Source organism: Melospiza melodia, chromosome 4, assembly GCF_035770615.1.
Source record: "Melospiza melodia melodia isolate bMelMel2 chromosome 4, bMelMel2.pri, whole genome shotgun sequence".
Taxonomy (NCBI): Eukaryota; Metazoa; Chordata; class Aves; order Passeriformes; family Passerellidae; genus Melospiza; species Melospiza melodia.
The window spans coordinates 66869102-66891683 of NC_086197.1; the positions used below are offsets into that span (position 1 = coordinate 66869102).

At 40.8% G+C, this 22582-nt stretch overlaps 1 protein-coding gene across 2 annotated transcripts in view; it reads left to right on the plus strand.

Moving 5' to 3' along the window:
* The first annotated feature begins 6048 nt into the window (after positions 1-6048).
* Positions 6049-22582, plus strand: part of OSBPL8 (oxysterol binding protein like 8) — an 83670-nt gene continuing 67136 nt past the window's right edge. For both annotated transcript variants that reach the window (XM_063155003.1, XM_063155005.1), the window contains exon 1: positions 6049-6151. The gene's annotated coding sequence lies outside the window, so the exon portion shown is untranslated. The remainder of the gene's footprint in view (positions 6152-22582) is intronic.

Sequence of the window (22582 nt, forward strand, 5' to 3'; positions counted from 1 at the left end):
TTATGACTTTAAGTGTACTTATTCCATTCTGTAACTGAGGAAAACTCAACACATCAGCAAGAAACTCTGGTAAAGAAGATTCAACCTGGAGCATACTGATCTTAATGTGTGAATGTTTTCCTTCCTTCCTAAAAAAATTTGCATGTGGTAAAGGAATTGTGCCAACAGGTTACCCCCAGCTAGCCTCTTGGCCGCATGCAACTGCTCACCCCACATCCCCTCTGTGGGATGGGAAGAGAATCCAAAATGTGAAAATGAGAAAACTTGTGGGTTGAGATCATAAGATTTTAATAGGGAAAACAAAACCATGCATATAAGCAAAGCAAAAGAAGGAATTAATTCACTGTTTATTAGCAGCAGGCAGTAAGAATTGACATTCTGCACAATGTGAGCGATTTACATCCTTCCTGCTTAGCATTTAGTGCAAGAATTGATGCATTGCTGTTTTCCATTTCTTCACAATATCAAAACTAATACAAAGAGTTCTGAGAAAACTGACTGCAAAGGTGTGTAAGCCAAGTGGCAGGTGAAACAGGTGCATTAGGTCTCCTTGCTGGAAGAACTCCTCAACAGGATTATTGGATTAAAATCCCACTGATACCGCTAAATCAAGCTCAGTTCACTGTACAGGAGAAATGTGAAGTTCTCTACATGAAAGTTGGAGGCTAAAAACAGACACATGGGGGGAAGGAGCTTCTCCAAGACAGAAGAGGAGCTGATACAGCAGATATTTAAAGAGGACTTGTCAGACAAGAGCATACTGAAAACTGCAGAAATGACAAACCACATCAGGGCTAAGAATACTTGAACTGGTGATGCAAAAGAATAAAAATATGCAAGTACTTGAAAAATGCCTGAGTTGAATTAAAAATCCTGTAACATCATGTCCTAAATAACTAAATATAATGCAGAAAAACAGGACTGACATATCTCATATGTCTAAGCTCTGACAAGCTTAGATCTAAAGAAGGGAGGAACATTCTGCAGTGCCAAGGTCTGTGACAGAATGAGTAGCTCTGCATCTAATTAAATAAAAATGTGATTTAACAGTGGAAAACTAAGTTTGACTTCTTTTATGTTAGCCCCATGAATGACTGGGGTAAAAGATGGATTACTGTAGCAAAAGTGATTTCCTAAATATGGCATTCATAACTGTGAAGAAATTGAAGGCAGTGAGAATTGCTGCTCTGTAAATAAGAAATACTTCAGATACCTGCCATACAGCTTTTAGAATCAAAGGGAAAATATTTTCATCTCATTTTTAATTAGCATAAATGTGCTGGCTTTTAATCAGAGACTCAAATCTTTAGCAATGTCAGTGGTTTTAAAGCTTCAAACACTTGTTCTAAACCAACTGTGCATTACCAAACTCAATGATAAAAAGGCTACTGCTAAACATTGTTTCCCACCACGTATTAGGTACTTACCACCCAATAATAATCCTTTCTAATTTTAATTAAAATTCTAATTTCACTAATATCTCAATGCAGATAATTGCTCCAAAACACGAAGCTGTGCAGTGAGGCCACAAGAGCTCAGAGGCCACAGAGCTGATGGCTCTGGCAGCAGCACCAAGGCTCTCCCACAAAGGAGGGACGCAGAACTGAGCTTCTTTCCAACAGAGCAGGCTAAAACCACTCTAAGTGAGCATTTACCTACGAAGCTTTTTGCTTCTCTGCCAAACCCCTGCTGCTTTTTAATTAAAACCAAGTTTTGTTAATTAGAATGAAGGTCCCAATTTTAACTTTAGCTAAAAAGGATTTTTTTAAGCTAAGAACTAAAGCCTCTGTTCTCTTTGACAGATGCTGGAAGCTGAAAACTTCCAGGAAGAGCAAGGAATACAGCTTCCCTGAAAACACAAAACTTCTGTATTTTTCCTCTTACTAATTTAATACAGTAATTCTAGGGTGTTTTTTCTGGTTTTGTTAATTTTCTCCATATTCTCAGAGTTCTCTACACCTGTAGATGTAGCAAGAAACATCCACTTCAGAAAAACCAAAAAATAAAGTGAGTGTGTGCAGAAGTCTCCCTTGCCAGGACTGCAGAATTCTCACTTTACTTCAGATTCTGCTGTTGCTTTTAGTCTTTGTTTCCTTCACCAGTAAAGCCCCATGTGGTGTCTGTTAACACTAGATAATAAAACAACACCCAGCAGGATTACAATGAATATCTTCCAGTGACTCTGCAAGCAGGTTATCTAAGAATAATGCAAATTTTCTTATCTTCTTTTTGAACAGAGCTTGTTTGTGTTCCTATAGCATCTACCAGCCCTAATCATGCACATATCATAATCAAAGATATGCACAACTGCAAAACAAAACACTCTGCCTTTTTGTTGTTCACCTTCAGCTCTGAAGTATTTTATCTTGTTTTCTGAGAACAGATGCTCTTGGGAAAGAACCTTGAGATGGCAGCCCTGCCAGAAGCTCCCACACTCCAGGTGGAAGTTGTTCTTCCTGTGCCTCAGCTTCATGTCTAGCACACAGCTCTTCTGTCACCAGCTCACCCCTCCTTTCGCAAGAGCCGAGTCAGAAAGGAGCAGCTGTGGGTAGCCGAGGTGAAAAGCTTTCTTCAATATACTACTGCAAATGTGATCCTGTAAGGAAAAAAGGGACCAGATGAGCTCTTTGTGGTCCTGAGTGCAGTAATGAGCCTTAATGGCTCTAAGCAGCTGCATCTGCAACTTCTACTTATACCCATAGGCCCAAGAGCTCTATTTAAACACAGCCCTGGCCCCTTACCCCTTACTTGAGCTCTGTTAGAAGAGTACTAGGTCTGTGAGATACATGAAATAAGTCTTCATTCAAGCTTCAGCCTCTGGCCTAACTTGATTTCAGCCTGATCTCATTGCCTTGGTGGTTGCTGGGCCTCATCCTAAACACAACTAAGGGGTTTTGCTGCTGCCTTCACCTTGCATTTCTCTCTTCATTGTGATGTTGCCTTATGATCTGGATTTGTGGCTGTCTCTAGGTCTGTCTGGCTCAACTGAATGTGAGAGCAGGTTCTGGATGGTGAGGTACCTGCTCTGGCAGATGTGTTACCAACTTTGGCTCCCCACTCAACCTTCCCTTAGGGAACAGTCCTGTCCTTGCCATTCCCTGACAACCTCAAACATCAGATCCTCCTTTAAGTTACTTGAATCCCTGCTATTTTAAATGAGTTGGAAATATGCCCTAATTTAAAGCCTATATCAAAGATGGAAAGCAGCTTCTTCCCTTTCATGGAGCAGTTTTCATCCTTTTTCTGACATTCATATTAACAAGATTGATAGTTCTGGTGTTTCTACAGGAAAAAAATAGATAATTCTTTTATTCTATTAGCTGTGGGCTTTCTGTTTGTTTGTTCCTGGTCACAGATGTATACAGTGCAGGCAAATGTTTTCCTTAGTCCAGAGCATCCAGCTCTGGGATCTGCTGCATAAGAAGGATCTGTACCTGCTGAAAAAAGTCCAGAGGAAAGCCATGAAGAGGATCAGAGGCATGGAGCACATCTTCTACGAGGCTGTGAGAGCTGGGGCTGTTCAGCATGGAGAAGAGAAAGCTCAGGAGACCTTATGGCACCTTACAGTACCTGAAGCGGACCAACAAAAAAGCAGGGAAAAGACTTTTTACAAGAGTGTGTGGTGATAGGATAAAGAGGAATGGATTTAAACTGAATGAGAGCAGAATCAGACTAGATATAAGGAAGAAATCCCTTACAAGGAAGGGTGGTAAAAGACTGGAACAGGCTGTCCAGAGAGGTGGCTGATGTCTCATCCCTGTGAGGTCTTGAAGCATTAAAGGCCGCATTGGATGGGGCTGTGAGCAACCTGGTCTAGGTGGAAGTATCCCTGCACTTGTCAGAGAGTTTGGAGTAGATGACCTTTAAAGATCCCTTCCAACCCAAACCATCTATGATTCTCTGTATTTGTGGTGATAATTCAGTGTTTTCTCCGCCTGACAATCCTAAGGTGTGAGGTGCAAACTCACACTGCTCATCAGTTCTCTGTGTTCTCAGATCTGAAGCCATGATACTTGAATGGCATTTCACCTCCATTTTCCCTAAAAGAGATCATTTAATGAAAAATACCTGAGGCATAATTCAGCATTGTGCAACCCATGAAAGCATCAGCATGCCTATGATTCAGTGTAAGCCCAGTGAGGAGAGGCTTGAGATCTCCATAAACTCTTGATGCTCTGGTGCACTGCCACCCTCCCTCTTCTGTCTCAAACAAGAATACAAGAACTCTATAAAGCTATGAAAGCACTCTGAGGAATAAATTTACCAATGCCCTCCAGGAGAAGCAAAAAACATAGTGTGGATTCATACTCACTCAGCTGCACCCAGCAGCCTGATATCACATACTTTGTATATCTGAAACTGTGACCCCTTCATGAGTATTTAGCATGACTTGAAGAACTCCATGTTTTTTGTGGAGCTCTTGAAGTGCTAAATTGTGAAATATGGTATCCTTGAAAATAGCTTTTAAAGCATTGCTCTGTCACAAGGCAAGACATAAATGAGTCATGAATTGCACACAGGCACAGGACTGCTTCCCAAAGCTAGGCTCAGTCTGTTCTGTAGACGGCAACCACCCTTGTGAATTAAAGCTCCATGGTAAGAAAGGCTGGGTGAGTGGCTCTTGTCAGAGTGAATTATCTCATTCCAGAGCCCTCCTTTGGGAAGAAGTATTGTTTAATTATAAAAAGCTTTGTACAAAGAAACTTGTTCTCTGTATTACTCAACATTTTATAACTCATTGCTGAGAAGACAAAGCAATCTTCCACAGCCAGGAACACATACACATCTTTCTACAGAAGCATTAAAAAGTAGTGAGGAAAGAATAGTCAGCCTTTTAATTAATTCTGGTTCCAAGGAATAGAATGAAAAGATTGTGAGTGGAACATTAGCCCAAGATAATGGACTCCTAGTCACACTGCTGCATAATTGAGATACAGCAGATGATTTTATGAAAATTGGATGGAGCAAAAAGATTTATTTCTGGAGTTGGGAACATTAATCCAAAGTGTCAACTTTTCTGCATCATTCGTTGGGGGTCAGCGCTGAAGGTGCCAGATATCTTCAGAATGCACTGACAGTACTTTCCCTTGAAGTAAGTGAAGATGCTCTGCATTTAGCAACTGTTTTCAGCACTGTCAACTGGCAGGTGATAACAAAGTGAGGTACATGCTGATCTCACTTGAAATACAGTAATATATGTAAGCTGCTCACGGTGGTTCTGATTATCGAGGATGTGTTTAAAAGTGAAGGAGGAGGCTCGGGGTAACATTAGTGCTGACTCCAACTCCCTGAAAAGAGGCTGTAGCCAGGTGAGGGTCCGTCTCTCCTCCCAGCCAGCCAGCAATAAGACAGGAGGACACAATCTAAAGCTGCAGCAGGAAAGGTTTAAGTTGGACATTAGGAGGGATTTCTTCATAAAAAGGGTGATTAGACAGGGGAGCGGGCTGGCCAGGGAGAGGGTGAAGCCACCGTCTGCCCATGGAAGTGTTTAAGACAAGACTGGATGTGGCACTTAGTGCCACGGTTTAATGGACACGGTGGTGTTGGGTCATAGGTTGGATTCGATGATCTCAGAGGTCTTTTCCAACCTAATTGATTCTGTGTATCTGAGAAGTCATATTTTGAGGTGATAAAAAAAAAGAAAAAAACCAATTCAGGGTTCCTGTTGTGATGTTAATCTGAGACGACGTCTTGCATGCTTCAGACCGCATTTTATTTCCGCTGTTACTACTTTTCCGCTGCCTAAGTTATCCCGTAACAGCCGGCTGGGCGATGTTACAGCGCCGGGCGCCACCCGAGCCCGTGCTTCGCCCGCATCCTGCGCAGGTTCCCAGCGCGGCCCGGGCCCAGCTCGGCACAGAGGGAATTTCTGTCGGAGCCTCCGGGCCCCCCTCACACCGCGCCCGCCCGCGCGCACCCCGGGGGGCGGGGCCGCCGCCGCCTCCCGCGCCTGCGCGCGCGCCTCCCGCCGCGGCGGATGAGCGGATCAGGCGGCGACCGGGCGGGGCCGCGGCGGCAGCAGCGGGAGCGGGGCAGCGGGAGCGCTCCGTGCCGCGCGGGGCAGCGCAGCCCGCGCCTGCAGGGGACGGCAGGGGAGGGGTTCCGGCCGGACGCCCCTCCGCGCCTCCCGCCGGACCTGCTGCGGGCAGAGGTGAGGGCAGCGGCGGCTCCGGGGCTGCGCCACGGCGACCGCGGCTGCGGACGGGCGGCGGGGGGCGTGTGCCACGGTGCCACCCGGGTCCCCGCCGGGACCGCGCTGCCGAGCGTGCCGCCTACCCCGGCTGCCGGGCGGGAGGGGATTGCTGGGAGACGCCGGGGGTCTCCGGTAGCGCCGGGCCCGGTGGGTGTTGGCGGGCGCCGGCCGGGCTGGGTCCCGCGGGCAGGCTGAGTGGGCTGCGGCAGCTCGGGGCGGTGCCGGGGGCTCCGCACCACGGGCCGGCTGTTGCCATTGCTGTGCGCGCACCCCGGGCCCGCCCGCCCGCCGCCGTTGGAACCGGTCGCGTTAAATGCAGTTAAAATGTATCTGCTGTGACTGCCGGTAACCTCCTTCCCCTCGCACTGGGAAAATAAGCCTGCGCTGCAGCCGTGCCCGGGGGAGCGAAACCTAGTTACTGTCCCCGGTCCCGCGGCGCTGCCAGCCGCGCTCCTGCATCTCTATTAGCAGGCCTCGCAAATGGCTCGCTCCCTAAAGAGCCTGGGCTCTAAGAGCGCTATGCTCCGCCGTGATCGTCCAGATGATGTTCACACGCTTGCTTGAAATAGTGGTGTTCCCAAATTGTGTGTTAGAGCTGTGCGCTGTAGAATTTGTCTTCTGAAAGGAGGAAAGCCATCAGTTCAGCGTGTCTAACGTGTTTCATGTCGCCACTGTCCAGAACAGAGTTCTTGGGACTAAGATCAGGATACCTTTTAAAAAGAGTTGATTTTCATCTGGCAACTTTCATCACTTCAGTCATTTCAACTTAATCATAGGAAATGTAAATCTATTTGATCTGAGTGTTAGTGCAATCGGGACTCTGCTAATGCTCGTTAATTATCAACCTCAGTTTTGAAGTTCGGAAAAGACAGGAGATAGTACCCAATTGTTAGTCTACAGTGGACGTAATGGGCAGCAACAGAACTGTGTAAATAGCAGGGCTGCCCACTTGTCTTTGTCAGTCTGTTGAGTTTAGAGTTGATACAGTTCTGGTTTTCAGTGATGTGGAAAATGTGAGAAGAACATAGTTGCATTGTTGGCTATCAAGTAACTGTAGAAGAGACTGGGGAAATTTTCTGTGTGCTGTTTTGTTTTCGAATTCCCTGCAAACTTCTGAGGTAATTTGTTGTTTTAGCTAAGTACTAGCTTTTAGTCAAAAACTCCTGAGCTTTGAAGTAATTTGTTTTGTGATTATACAACTTGCCAAAACCTGGCCGTAGAGCCCTCCTTTCCAGGTGCTGATTTGATGTGTCTACTTCAGAATTGAAACTAGTTGGAAAAAAAAGAGATGTGTGATTGTGGTCACTTGTGGACCCTTTGGCTCCTCTTTGTTTTCTTTATTCTAGAGTTGTGAAGGTCTTAGAATCATTTAGTTTGGAAAAGACTCTAAAAATCATGTTGTAAGTAAATCAAATATTTCGAGGCTGATGTAGCTTAGACCTAGCAAGACAAAATCATTTTTCTACTTTAATCATGGGTCAGGGAAAAGAACTCCTTTTAAACTTGCTGCTTTGTCAAATTAGTTAAAAAATGACTTTTTAGTAAAGGTCTGTCTAGCTCATATCTCTGCTGCATGTAAACACCCAGAGTACCCCAAACTCTGTTCTGTAAATGCTTGTTAATGTTTGTTAACTTTTACAATAGGAGGAATTTTCTGATGTTGCAGGAAACAATGTTGGACTCCTACACTTTTTATGGGGAGCTGAACTGAAACAGAAAGTCAGACTTCAGTGGTCCTGTTCTTTTAATAGTGGTTTGCTTGCTCCAAAGAGAAATAAGATGCAGAAATGAAGGGAAAATAATTTGGAGGGAAGGGAAGTTCACTGAAGATGGCTTATTTTTAGATTGTCTTTTCTTAAATTCTGTTAACGTGCTTGAGAAGGGTCTAAGGCGATGCGGCGCTTGCCCATTTTCTTCTGTCTGATCTGCTGTTACACTTTCAAATAAATGGTTGTGCAGCTACCTAGTAAAGAAACTATGCATACTCTGTATTCTGTGAAGTTGTGTTCCAGCCTCCTCTCCGTCCAGTAAATCTTTGCATAGGACACTCAGCCAAGTTTTAATGAACTGTGTTGAGTCAATTATAAGCCTTTCATCTCTTTGCTGATTACTGCTTTACCACCTCCCTCCCCACTGCATTTCCCACAAACTCTGTTTCCTGAAGCATGCAGCAGAGTTTTCTAAAGGCCTTTTCTCCCTTCTCCCTTCCTGTGCTGTGTAATTCCTCTTGCTTTAAGCTGCCAGATAAGTTATCTCTTGGTCTTCTGCTTCAGAACAGAAAATAAATTTGTTGGAGAATTATACTTAATGTCGTATACTTAAAACTTCCTAATGCGCCAAGCAATGTGGTTTGTTTCAGTTCTGTTAGTTTCTTTTTAATGAACATGCATCCTGCATCTACATTACTCAAATTTATGATTAAACACAGAACAACAGTTTTTATTGTTCAACAAAACATAGAATTATGAGGGAAAACAAAAAAAAAAAAGACCTTCAGTGAAGAAATAGTGATAGCTGTAGAAAACGGCATGGTTCTGCTCACAACATGTGTGGGTTTTTCTCCAGTCTATGCAATGTAATTAATGTAGCATAAACACAGACATTGCTGATCCTATTCTCTGAACTGTGATGTGAACCTCTTGGTCAGGTGAACTGTGTATCATAGTAGACTATGCTGTTAATGAAGATCTTGCTTCTGCAGCAGATATACAGCTGGGAAGCAGAGGAGCAGTGGCACAAAGCTTTTGGAGGGAGGTGTTTGTATAGTCACTGTTTTCACAGGAAGGGGGAAGCAGTGTAGTTCGTTGCCTAGGCTGTTTTGGTGAATCGGTGTGGAAGTTAAAAATATCGCTTCTAAGTGTAAAATGATTCTTTAGTTGGTTTCCTGAGTGAACTGCATTTACTGTGTAGTTTTCTTCCCCCCCACCCCCCGCCCCTCAGTATTCTGATGTGGTCATAATGATGTTGAATTAGTTAATCTTTTCTGGTTGTTAGACAGCAATTATAATCATCTTCTATTAGAACAGGTGGTTGATGGTAATATAGTTCAGAAGTAAATCTTGTTCAAGACAGAAGAAATGATGGGCACAGTCTTGGTCTTTTGTTTTGCTTGAAAAAAACCAACAGCGACAAAAAATGTTTTTCCCAATGCCTTTGATTCATTTTAGAGGACTGTCTCTGAAATTTTTTTGAGTGATTATTTTGCTGTTCTCCTGTCTTTCGGGTAAAGTTGATATCGTCTGTGTTTAGCTTCAGCTGGTAAATAGTTCCCTTCCTTCCATCTGCTGCCTACGCCTCTCCCACCTCTCTACAAAGTGGAGAATCATGCTCTGAGTTTAAAGCTGGAGCCATGTGAAGGGCTTTGTAAGGCTCTTGCTTCTCTTGAGAATGTGTGAACAAATATTGAGACAAGTGTGACTTGCACAAGTTTTCTAGGTGCTAGAAGGCCTAGTAACCAAAAACTAGAAAAAATGAATTATTGACTTTAAAAAATACTTAATGGTATTGATAACTGGTAGAGGAGATCCATTGTGGCATCCTTGTGGACTAATTTGGACCTCGGACTTAAAGAATCTGCATTGATTTGGGTCTGTTTTTATAAATTAGCTTCTGATGAAGGAGGTAGTTTCTCTTCCTAAGAAACTCCTGTCAGTTTAGATGCAGTAGAAGCAGCTCTGTGTAGCTTTGTCTTAAAACATATGCTTGTCCAGCTTGTGGGAACAGCAAATTGCATGCTTTTCTGGTGATTTGTCTCATTTTGGTAATTTCAGACCATGATGGAGCTTGATGTTGTGATGGCTGACATTGGCTTTTAAAAGGAAGGCCTGTATAGAGTGTTGAACTCTATAAATGCAGCAAGTGAAGTTTGGGAAACAGTGCTCATAATAGGCCACTGATTAGTATCAGATATGTTAAAGTGTTTTATTCAGAGTAACTGGTTCTGGATTGTACACAGTTGAAATCTGGAGCAGTATTTTGCTATATTTGTTATAAAACAGTGTTTAATCCCATCTGTACTCTACAAGAAGGAAATCTGTTGCAGATGTAACGTGTATAGTAGCATAAGAAGCTTCTTGAGAACAGCTAAAACTGTTTGACAGATGGTAGGAGGCATTTGGGAAGTCAGATTTTCACTTTGAGGAAATAGCTTGGACTTCTGGTGCTAGGAGAGGAATAAATAAACCTAATTTTCTTCACACTTTTAATTGTGGATGTGAGGTTTTATCTCAGTTTGTTCCCTCAGCACAGAGTACAGCACTTATCATTCATCCACTAAAAATGCTACATCTGTCTCTCAAGAAGTTCTTGAGGTTACAGTGACTTTGACACCTTATGGGAATGTGTGTATCTGATCTTCCTTTTTTTTTTTTTTTTTTTTTAAATTTAACCATTCATTCATTCATTTGAAAGAGTTCTCATTGCATCTAGTCTAGGCTTGAGCTAGTTAATATGCTATCTGTATGTTCAGCCATTTGCCAGTGCATTAATCCTGTCACCCAGTGTTTGTGTTGTAGTACTGCAGAAGCTGTTAATATGACTATTGAGATAAGGAAAACCAGCATGTTTCCTTCCAGAGTTATCTTTTTCTTGCCTGCAAACAGACGCCATGGTATTTTGCAGGTTATTTGAAAAGACCAGTGAGTTTCTTTTGAATAGGCTTGGACTTGGAAGTGCAGGTCATTTAAACATGTGAAAAAAAATTATTTTACTGAGTGTTCTTGCTTAACTTAGGGAAGCATGTGTATTGTATGGAGACTGTTTTCGGTTGACATTTCTAGCTATTTAAGGAATTACACATGAGAAAATAAGTGGGGCTTTTTAGAATTCACATGTTTAAAGCCAATCGTCCTTAAGCAGATGGTGTAGTAAACCAAGTTGGGTCCTTGACTGTGGCTTGCGTATTATTTATCTATTGTTAAGCATTCCCAAAGCTTAATAAATTAAAGGGCAGTTTTCACCTCTCATTACACCTCAGAGTAATTAATAACACCCATGAATGGTTTATGTGACTCTTCAAGTAGCAGAAGCATCATTCCAAACCTGGCTTTGTCTCATGGACAGTTGGTCTTTTTCTTACTACCTAAGCAGGCCATGTCTCAGTGATTGGCTTATTTTTCCTCAAAAATATTCTTTAGACGTTGTATTTGTTACAGATGATTTGGAGAGTTAAGACAATTTATTACTTACAACAGAGTGGTGATACATAAAAAGAGAGCCATATTGTTGATACAAGATTTGTGAAAAAAATTATAGATTTAGTTGGTGTCAAGTTCATGAATTATGAAAGATTCCTGCCTTTATTCTAAAGCTGAAATGTGATGTATTAAGATCATGAAACACTTGGCCAGGTACACAGCAAGTTCATTTGCCTAAAGTTTCATGTGGATTTTTTCTAATTACTTCTAAGACATGGTAGTAAAAAGCATCCTTTATGGGCAAAGTGAATACTTCCATTAGGTAAAGGATGGGTGGCATTTGTTTCAATATTGCATTGACCTAACTTTTTAGTTATTGTATTCATATTTTATGGTCTTGCAGTCTTTGCAGGTTTTAAAAATTATTGTGTTAATGCTGTAAATATGTGAATAGATGCTTCTTAAATGGCGCTGAACTGAGAAACTCAAAACAGTAGTTTTCCCTGCCCTGGTTGCAGTGTAGTAGAAAAGATCACTTGGTATGCTGACATGGTGACACATGGTGACAGATGTAAACTCTTTCCAGTTCTAAGTAGCATATTTGTTCTTTATTCATGCATATTTGCTTCTGATGTAAATAGCTGCTTATGGGTCACTGTTTTTTCTTTAAAGCAGGCCATATATTGTGGTTTCTTTCTGCAGGGCATGAAAATGCTGCAGTGTGTGTGACTGGAGTTAGGGAAAAATACTGTTCACAGGCACATGAAGCTTTCAGAATAAATCCCAATTGCCACTCCCTGAGCAAGCTGTTTCTTCCAGTCTCGTCTCAGAGGTGGCTGCCCGAGAGCCTGGCGACGTGCGTGGGGATGGGTGAAGAGGAGCAGGCTGGGGTGTTTGTTCTTTGTGTGGTGGGATGCTGGTGCTGCCAGGGGAGGAGGAGGCAGTTTATTTGCAGTGGAAGTTTTGGTGCAGCTTGTGAACCTTTGTGCTGCGTTAGTCAAATATTGTTGTTTAGCATGAAGAGATAGCTGGGATATTGTTTAGGCGTTAAAGCAGTGGGTCTGCAGAAACTGCAGTTCATTGTTTCTCAGCTCTGGGACTCACATACAGCAGCACCATACTGTACCAGGAGAGTGGGTTTCCTATTGTTCCTCACTGGAGAGCTAGTCTAAGAGAAGGACTGAACCATGCTAGAGTTTCAGTCTGAAACTCACAATACGTAACAAATAGGAAAACAAATATTTAACGTGGCTGTAGAAGGTCACCAGTCTCTTTCCCTGCATGACTTTACCTTTGTCTAGTAAGAGCTCTGTTAGAAGGCTTTAGATGTAATCAGAGCTCTTGTGATATTTCTTTCAGTACTTTTTCCAGTGGAAGACAATCACAAGAACAAGTTTATTTGTGTCTCTGAACGGAACTGAGCCAGTTTAGATCTCCATTTAGAGTAGTGCAATTGATTACATAATGCAAGGAAAATGTTTTGGTCTAAACAGAGATACTGTGACAATGCATATAATGCAGTCTATGTTAATTGGGCCTGACTTTTAAGAGTGAACCACTTACCTTCTTCTTCTCCCTCATCCCCACCCTCACACATGGGGGGGTTCAAAATAGAATTTTCGATTTCATATGGAAATGAGGCAGCTCATCTTCTTGATGGAGGTATTTATTTGTTCTTAGGTAGTCTACCATTGGTGCATCTCCTGCTTTGTAGCCTGGCACAGATAATCTTTGTGCTTCCTGTGAAGAACATGTCAGTCATGCTGACTCCTTGCCACCTACACGTGGCTGCTGAACGTGAAACTGCAGTTCTGTGCTCTACTGAGCACTGGCTCCACAGAGTTACAACTGGGAGCTAAATTAGATGTAAATTGTAGGAGTGGTGCTGGGTGGAGATGGTGCAAACCCCTGGCACTGCTTTGTTTCAGGCCTTGGTCATTTTCAGGAGAAGGGTACCTGTGAAGTCAACCAAGTGCTCTTTTCCCACTAATAGATGGATGTATAATTCAATCTTTTTCGTAGAAGTTGAAAATGCTAATATGACTAACGCTAGTGCTGTCATTTTTCCGTGCCTTGGAAGCTGCTGTACTGTACTTTTTGAGAGACTATTGGACACTCAAGATTATTGGATTTTTTTATAAAGAAGATGGAGTAACTTTAAAAAAGATACATATTTTAAGTACTTGAAACATAATGTTTTTATTAATCTGTAGTCCATGTATAAATATGGAATAAAGTAGCTAAAGACATAGGTTGGTATCTAAAGAAAGTGTTAACTGTTCTAGTATACCAGTTCCAAAAATAGAGGAGTGGGTCTGAGTTGAAACATTAGCAAGATGAAAATGACAAGACTTGGAAGTGGCACTTGTATTGCCCCTAAAGACCATTCTAAGGAGCTATTGCTTCTTTTAGCAAGGAGTGTTTGAGTAATTATGAATGTGTTTAATCCAAGTCTAGAGGAAACGAAGTTTGTCTAGATACAGAGTTAAATACAAAAAAAATCTTAAAAATTATTTGTTGAAGATGTCAAATAACAGCTAGTGTGATTGGAGGAAAAATTGCAAAGGAAAAGTTCTGTGGACTTGGGCCACAAATTGGCATCAGCTCAGTGTCAATTCATTGTTTGTAATAGCTTGTTCTCCTTCTGAACTATATTGGCACAGGGAGATGATGTACACCAGCTAAACTTGATTAATAGCCTGCACTATAAACCTGGGCCAAATGGAGGGAAAATTTGGCTTTGACTCATCTCAGTGGATTTGTTATGTGTACTGTACAGCCACCACCCATTTATTCTGGGTATAGTATGCCAGACAATATAATTCTGCAAAGCATGTTAAATATTGCTAGTATGACTGTACAGTTGAGTAACTGACTAGTTGAGTAACTAACCAGGAGATAATGCAAACATGCTGTCTTAATGCTCCTTATTCTCAATGCCCTCTTTCCACTTTGGGAGACAAAAAAAGAGGTCTCTGCAACAGGAGAAGTCATTTAGGTCTTGTATTGGACAGCTAAAGTACAAGATCTACAAAGAGAAATTTCCATATCTATATTAGGTTTTAGACTTGCATATTTTCCAGCTCTCTAGATGGCTGATCATGTTTGATTCTCTGAATTAGAAATCTGCTGCTCTCGTTTTTCCATTTCATATGTGGGAACCTTACAATGCTGAATTGTCTTCTGATTTTTGTCCCTGCTAATATGCTTTTCCAATTCAGGCAATGTCGCTAACGTTATAGTAATATGCAGTTGAGGGAAAGGAGGAGGATTGAAGAATACTGTTAATTGTTACCTGAAGTAGCAGTGGATGTCATGGGCAAATTACTAATGGAGGAGTTTCTTTTGTGAGTGAAGACCGCTTGCATCACTTTCCTAACCTAATAGCAGCTGCTCTGCCAATGTTGAGGTGGCCTTTTTGCTTCTCTTCTATTTTTGTCTGTGTTAATAGGATGGTGAGGGCCTCCTTCTGTTAGCTTTATTGAAGAGAAGACATCTGGGATTGCTGCTTTTCATGTGAGATATGGCCTGTCTACTTTACATGCAGTTCGAGCTACATTATCTGTTCCAATTTCACTGGATACTTACCATCTGTCTTCTGCCTTGGTCTCCTACAAAAATCACCATTAAAGGGCTGAAGGGAATTTTCTGTCTGATTTCTTGTAGCTCTAGGCATCATATCTGACTGTGGCTTTAGCTGTTTTTCAGGAGATCACAGTTTTGGAAGAGGGCATGACAATTCCCTTATATTCTCTCCAGATGCAACAGACACTGTGGAGGACTACTATCTGCAGGAGGGTTTATTTCTTTCTTTTCCTTAAGTGATGTGCTTCCCCGTGTTACTTGGACAGTGGTGTGTGCTGTCTGGATGTGATACAGGGCCTGTGTAGAATCTGCTTTGCTGCAAGGACTTGCTGAACCTGTAGAATATAATTTGCATGCGTGCATGTATATATTTGCAGAGGTAAGAGTGTGCTAGCAATACATGAGAAGGAGATAACCTCCTGGAAACTGTGAGCTGGCAATTCTCAGTGCAGGGCTCCCAGCTAGGTCTTCAGCCTAACACAGCAGCTGTGACCTGCAGTCCTTCATTTTATTTGGAAATTCCTTTAGAAAAAAAAAAATAAGTTTTTGGTATAGGTAAGTCGAGCAAGTTTGCTTATCTGTATGATGGAAATTGAAGGTAGCTCTGCTTCAATTAGTGCTTTAAAAAAATCTAAATTGAATCTGCACAATACATGAAAAGTTACAATTCTAACACTAAGGGTCTTGCTGGGCTGTCTGTTATGATTTCTTGGAGGCTGGAAGGTTTATGTCACAATACATATTTGTTCTGCTGAAATCACAATTCTGTAATTTCTCATCAGCAATTAAAATGTACTCTGTGATTGTGCAGCGAAGCCAATAAGCTCACATTTGGATCTTGTTTTGTACACAGAGTTAAGGACCCCACACCAAGCTACCTATAAAGATTTACTGCTTGCTGTTTTTAAAAACAGTACCTTGATTCTAGCTTGGAAACAGGATTAATTGTTACAAACCTGTGCTGCCTTGAAAATGGTCAGGATAAACCTTAATGCAAACAGCTACATTAAAATACCTGGGAAAGAAAGTCACCAGAGGAAAGCATGGATTTGAGGTCTGTGAAACTGGCAAGCAGAAAGCATTTCCCCTACTGAAATCACAATTCCATCTATTTAAATAGAGCACAAAGTTACTGAGTGTAAGCAGAATTTTAAGATACAATTGTGAAATCATCAACAAGAATAAATGTTCTTCCTTCATGAGGATTGTTCTCCTTTGATTAAAAAAAAGTCTGATAAGGCCAAGGAGCACTGAGCAGAAGGCTTAAAGGTTCTAATCAAGGTAGAATGCAGTGAGCTGCCCTATAAAGTGAAGGAGAAACTGGCGAGAAATAAACCTGAGTGTACAGATGGATCTGTACCATGGCAGCTACTTTAATTAAATATTAACTATACCCACTTACTGTCAGTGCTTCAAAGACCACTGCTCAATATTCCTCTCCATGCACTAATCAGAATATTTTTCTTTGAAGCTCAATAATCAGTTTTTTCCAGTGTCATCAGCTCTGTGTGGCTGTCAGCTTGGAGCAGAGAAACATACTTTCTTCTTAACTAAACTAAGAACTGGTGTAAGGAAATGAGGCCTGTGGTCTGAGAGGGCGTGGTTTTTGGTGGTTTTGCTTTGCTTTCTTTTTAAATTTGTAGAAGACCTCTGCTCTGGTCACTGTCAGATCATGTGACAAGTTGTGCTACTTTGGTGTTCAGAGACCTTGTTGAATTAAAACAAGCTTTTGGACTTTCCCCCTGTTTTTGACTTATAAATAGCTTTATATTTATATTTATATTTATATTTATATGTCTTCAGTAGACTTTAAAAGTTTCCTTGTATATCTTATTGTTGATTTCTACCTTATTCCTAAACAGAGCTTGATTTCTGTCAAAAAGAAGATTAAATATCTGGTAGGTGGTGGTGATTTTTCAAGCATAACAAATTGATGATTGCATGTTGTACCATTTATTGAGTAGAAATATTTATTTTTTGTTATAAATTGACCAGAAAAGAACTTCAATACAGATTTTAGCTATTTATTTTACCAATTATCGAATTGTATTTCACCCTTCTTTATGAAATGAAGAAAAACTGGACTTTTTTGCTTATCTTAAGTAATTTTCCTTTGTGATTGATTGATTGATTGATTTTGTAAATATAACCTACTTATGAACAGGACTTGTGTTATCTCTTAATGTAAATATACTGAAATAACCTCCATCTTATTAATTGCCATATTAGCAGCATGGATGGAATTGAGGCATGAACAGGATAAGGCAAAAATCAACATTGAGCTGTACTGTTTCAGTTGCTGTAATCTGTGAATGCTTCAAATTATCACCTGTAGGCTTTCATTCAAAAAGAGAAGAAATTATTTATCTTTACATACTATATAGATTAAATATTTGCCAGTAGGAATCTCTGACAAATGTATTGCAGATGTAGCTTTGCCTGTCTTCCTGCATTTTCATGCTTTTGTTTCCTTACAGGGATTTATTTCTGAACTCTATTCCTTAATTATTCTGGATAATAATTTGTGGACTACTTCTTCCTCTTATTGCAGGAACAGGAATTCATTATGCATCTGAAATAATTACCAGCATAACATTTCTCATGCTGAGAATAGTTAAAAATCATATCTTCCTGTCTTCTTCATCAGAACTTGCAACAGTATATTATGCATCAGGCTGCTGAAGATCCAGCAGAAGAATTAGATGGCTTAGTCTGCTTGTGGAAGAAGAAACCAGTAATTTTTCTGTAACAATGTGGACACTTGGTACTGCTGTGTAGCAACAGGAGGCTCAGGCTTCTCAAACTGCTGGCTCTTTTGGGTTTAGTTTGAAACTTCAGGAAGCTAAGGCTTGTTGCGTTTTAAGAAAACAGTGTTAAGTGTTACTTGACTGTGTATTGTTCTTAAGAACTAAATACAATGAGTTTAATTTGTTTTTCCTTTTAGTTCTGTGGAATATTGTCTGGCAGTCGACTGTTTGTGAATTTAATATCTAAAAAAGCATTTGTGCTGGCAGCCCAGGAAAAGGAAAGGGAAATTAGAGGGAGAGAGACCTGGTGTTGGTTTCAATGTATAGTGTTCAATGATGTAAAGTGATGGCTGAAACATGTCTGCTCTATTGCACGTAAATTTCAACTGTGATTCATTGTAGGCATTTTGTCGATGTTTCTGTGGGTTTAAAAAAATGCGTTAGTTTCCGGTGTTAGCTAACAATTTCATTTAAACAGTTTGTTGTTTTTCTGGTGGTATGGTTTGGTTGGGGTTTTTTGACCGTAAGTTTCTTGTAAGTGATTAAAACATAAACTGCTTGCTTAGCAGATATTTCTGTCTTACAACGCAGATTTTAGGAAGCTTGGGTTGTCTTTCTTGCCAAATGAGTAGCATCTGTTGTGATTCATTTGGCTTTAAGGTGTTGGGGGAAATGTTGTGGAAGCAAGCTCTTGGCTCATAGAATAATTTTCTGAATATAGTGCCTTCATAGAGATGGTGTTTGATTTTGCACCTCTGCCTGTCACCTTTTGGATGGAGGGAAGGAAGGAAGAAAGGGATGTGGGGCATTTTTGGTGTTTTTTCGTTTCTTGTTGCTTTTGTCAGGGAGCAGATGGTGTTTTAATGACTTGTAACTTGCTATAGCTGACCACCTGCAATCTGCACAGCATGTTCTGCAGCAGGGCAGCCCAGACAGGGGAAATTGTGGAGGAGGGAAAAGTAATTGCTAAATAAGTTTCATGGGAAGTCTTAGATTAGAAAAGGACCTGAGTGAAGGAAGGTGTGCATATGTTATCAGGTTTTACCTTTCAGTCTGAAAGCTCCCACTGAATCCTCACTCCCTTCTCCAGTGTCAAGGGTCCCAAGAGTTGAATGGTGAGGGAGAAGAAAGGATGAGGCTTTTTTATTACCACTCACAGGTATGATAGGTACAGTTTTCCAACTCTGCTTAGCATCTGTCCTCTTCTTGTGACACAATGCTGCTGTTGCCATCAGTACTGAGCAAAAGCCCACTTGAGCTCTGGCAGCCTCAGTTGCCATCCTGTTTCAGGGTCACGTTTGCTTGAAATTTGTTCTGTGATTTTAAAAAAATGCATTTATCTCCGTGTTTGTCTTGCTGTAGTCCTCTTTTAGGTGATGGCCCTGTGTCATTAAGTGTTTTGGTTATAATTGTCTGACTCTTCTCAACATCTTTTCTCCATCCCAGCTTTATTCTATGCCCATAAAAGTTTTATCTTTAGCCTCACACACCTTTCTCATTTAAACAAATAGCAGCATATTTGTTTTTTCTTCTTTGCTGCTGTCCTGGCTGTCTTAGCAATTCAGAAACTTAGCAGCCTTCTTCTGTCCTTTTGTGCTTTGCTTTAATTTCTCTGGAGAAAAATACAGGTATTCACTGATGGAAGCTTGCATGATGCATGAATATTTTGTAGTTGTGAAATTTTAAATGTCTGTACTTGAATCCCATGCATGACAGACTTTGCTGCTTACCTAGCAAAGATCATGCTATTGTAACAGTGTGGGAGAAGCTGCAGTTCAGGTGCCTATGTCAATGTCTCCTCCCTCCTCAAACAAATATAGCATAAGCTATAAAGCAAAATTAGTAACACTCCACTCCTCCCAATACTGACTCCATGGGGGTTGTTATCAGCATAAGTTTATTTGCTCTGAGCAGCACTTTCAGGAGCCCTACTGCTGATACTCTGGTGGAATGCAGTGCTATCAGTGTGCTCTCCAGGACAGCCTTGGACTTTGTTTCCTGACTTAACGAGGATGACATAGGTGTCTTGGCTTCTGTTCCTCCTTCATCATCGCTGTTTCTGGTGTCTCATGCATCTTCTAGTTCCCAGCAAATGTTTTGCTGAGTAGCAAGGACAGTAATTTTGATCTTCAGCAGGCTGTCCTTCCTTATAAGGAATAGAAATGCCAGACTCCTATGGATTCTGATTTGTGAGCATTACAAAGACAAGCTGGCATGCTTGGTCCTGGGAGCTGGTGTTATGTGCTTTGCTTGAGATGCATAATGAGGCTGACAGCTAGGAGATGGATTTTATCTGGGGGAGCATTGAAATTGCTGTTGAGGTGGTTCCTAAAGCTACTGACTTGCTAGTGATGGAGTAATTTTTCTGCCCATAATGAAATGGGTAGAAACCATGATGGTCATATGGGATTTGCACAGTTTGCCCTTCAGCCTGCTTCTGACATGCGTGGCAGAAGACATAAGAGTTGTAGCAATAGGATATAGCTTACTTTGCTTTTTTCAACTCCTGCTAAAATTGTAGGAAGAGAGAGAATTGGAAGTCAGAGCAATATATATATTTGGATTCATGTTACTTATGTTTTCTGGGAATGAGTGGTGGTTCATTCCTGAGAAGCTCATGCCATGCATGCCATGATGTGAACAGTCAGCTTCCAGACAAAATTGACTGCTTTTGGGGGGTTCTGTGTGGAAAATGTGTTGCTGACAGACTACCCCTATATTTTAGCATGAAATTGAGATGTTTTCTGTGCAGGCAATTACTTTCTGAAAGTGCCTCAATTTCAGGTGAAGTGAAAGTCCAGGCAATCCAGATGTACACCTGCACTAGAACAGCACTTTCTATTCTGAAATATGAGGCCACTATGGAAAACTTGATTTTTCTTCTGGTAATCTGAAACAAAATGTCTGAGTGTGCTCAAATCCCATACATGGGAGCAGTTTATTGTGGATCTGTGTTTTAAGGATGATCTCACCTGTGGTAACTTAACATTTCTGTTTAACTGACATTATGGTACATTTCTTTAGGCATCTGAGAAGGTTGCTTTTCAGATTAAAGCAGTTTGTATACTTCCTTACCGTGTGTGGCATGTTGTGGAAGTGCCTGAAGGCTCTTGAAGCACCCTTGGAGTGTATTCCCTGCGGGCAGTCCTTAGCCTCAGGTTGGGGCAGGGCGGTGAGCTCTGTGAAATGCTGCCACCTACAGCACTCTCCGGGGCAGCTGAGCAGCATCGGCAGAGCTCCCTGGAAGTTATGAGCCATGAAATGTGACGTGGACATGATGCTGACTTTCTGCCACTTCATCAAGGACCTGTTTTCAAAATGAAGAGCAAATTTAAGCTTGTTGAAATAATGGAACAGACGCCTGGTAGGCAGATATATTGTGTATATTTAAAAATAAATTCTAAAAATGGGGAAGAAAAAGTAATTAATGCCACTCTGAACTCCAATAGTGAATGAAGTTATACTAAAATATAACACTGGAATATATCACTAGAAACAAAATTTTGATGTTAAAACTGAGTAGTAACTATAGAATGGTGCTCATCAGCTCAGATTCACTAGAAAATCAGAAATCACTTTAGCTGCTTTTCCTTCTGTTGAAGTAAAGTTATGAGAAGAAATGTGATCATCACAGAGTCACATGCATCTGAATTTCATAGCAAGCAGGCATAATTTGTTTTTTTTTTTTTTTTTTTTTTTGGTAAGAGGAAATATCTATGATGTAGGAAAGAAGAAGTTAGAAAGAAAGAAAAATGAGAATTCCAGCTCCTCCTGCCTGTCTAGTTGTTCTACTAATTTCAAAATGGCAGACATAAAAAAAAGCAGGCTGGATGACATAAATTATAAGTAGATTTCCTTGTCAGTAGGCAATCTAAAAGGCAGAATGAATGAGAGAGAGAAGTTAAGCTCTTTGAATGGGAAGTATACTGTGCAATTACTATCTGTTGTTAAAGATAGCATGAAAAGGCAAAATGAAACTTCATAACCCACCTAGATCATCTTTATCTTTTTTCTCTGGGGCTATTTTTCCTGTTAAACCTTCAATTTTGCCTTCATAAACCTTAAATGTTTCAGGATATTTGTGAAGAATTTTTCAGTTCTTGTTAAAATGTGATTTATTTATTTACCAAAACAGCTAACAGATCCTTGAAGATGTCTAAGGAAACAATTGCGCTATGGTTTTTTTTTTTGATTGAATGCTGTTCTCCAGTACCAAAGTAGACAGACTGCTTAGCATTTTAATTGGTTTTCAAGATGAATTCAGGTTTAATGTTCAAGGCCAAAGACAGGGCTAGAAGGTTAATTATACTTATCAACATTTGGGAACAGTCAATTCTCATTGTATGTGAAGTGTTGGCATAGTGCTTTTCTCTTGAGGGAAATTGCTTATTACCTCATGCTCTGACTGGAATGTTTGTGTGCTTATCTTGGTTAGGTAGTTGTCTCAGTTAGTTGAAATTTTGGTGCTTATAAATGCATTTGAAATATCTAGCTGGCTATTCACTTTTAATCTGGATTTTATTAAGTTAATAGCACTCCTAGAGTTACAAACCCTAATTTCATATTGCATGTCTGTTGCAGACAATTTAGATACAAAAAAGCTGAAGTTGGGAATTTCACAGAAGCTGTCAGGGAGGCAGTGTAAAACGTGCCACTGTATTAAGAACTACTGGCATATGGTGTGCTTTCTCAGGTTGTGATCATGAGAAAGAGATGCTGATCCTTCTCTGAATTCTGTTGAGGGCTACAAAATGAAGGAACGAAATCCTTTCTCATGTGAAAGATTATGTAGGCCAAGCTGGTTTTTAGATTAGAGGCTCTGCATGTTTGTTGCTGTCATTAAAATCAGTATTACTTGGGCTTTAGCTTTACAATTTTGGAAAAAAGAACCCCAAACCAATACATTTTCACTTTCCTACATG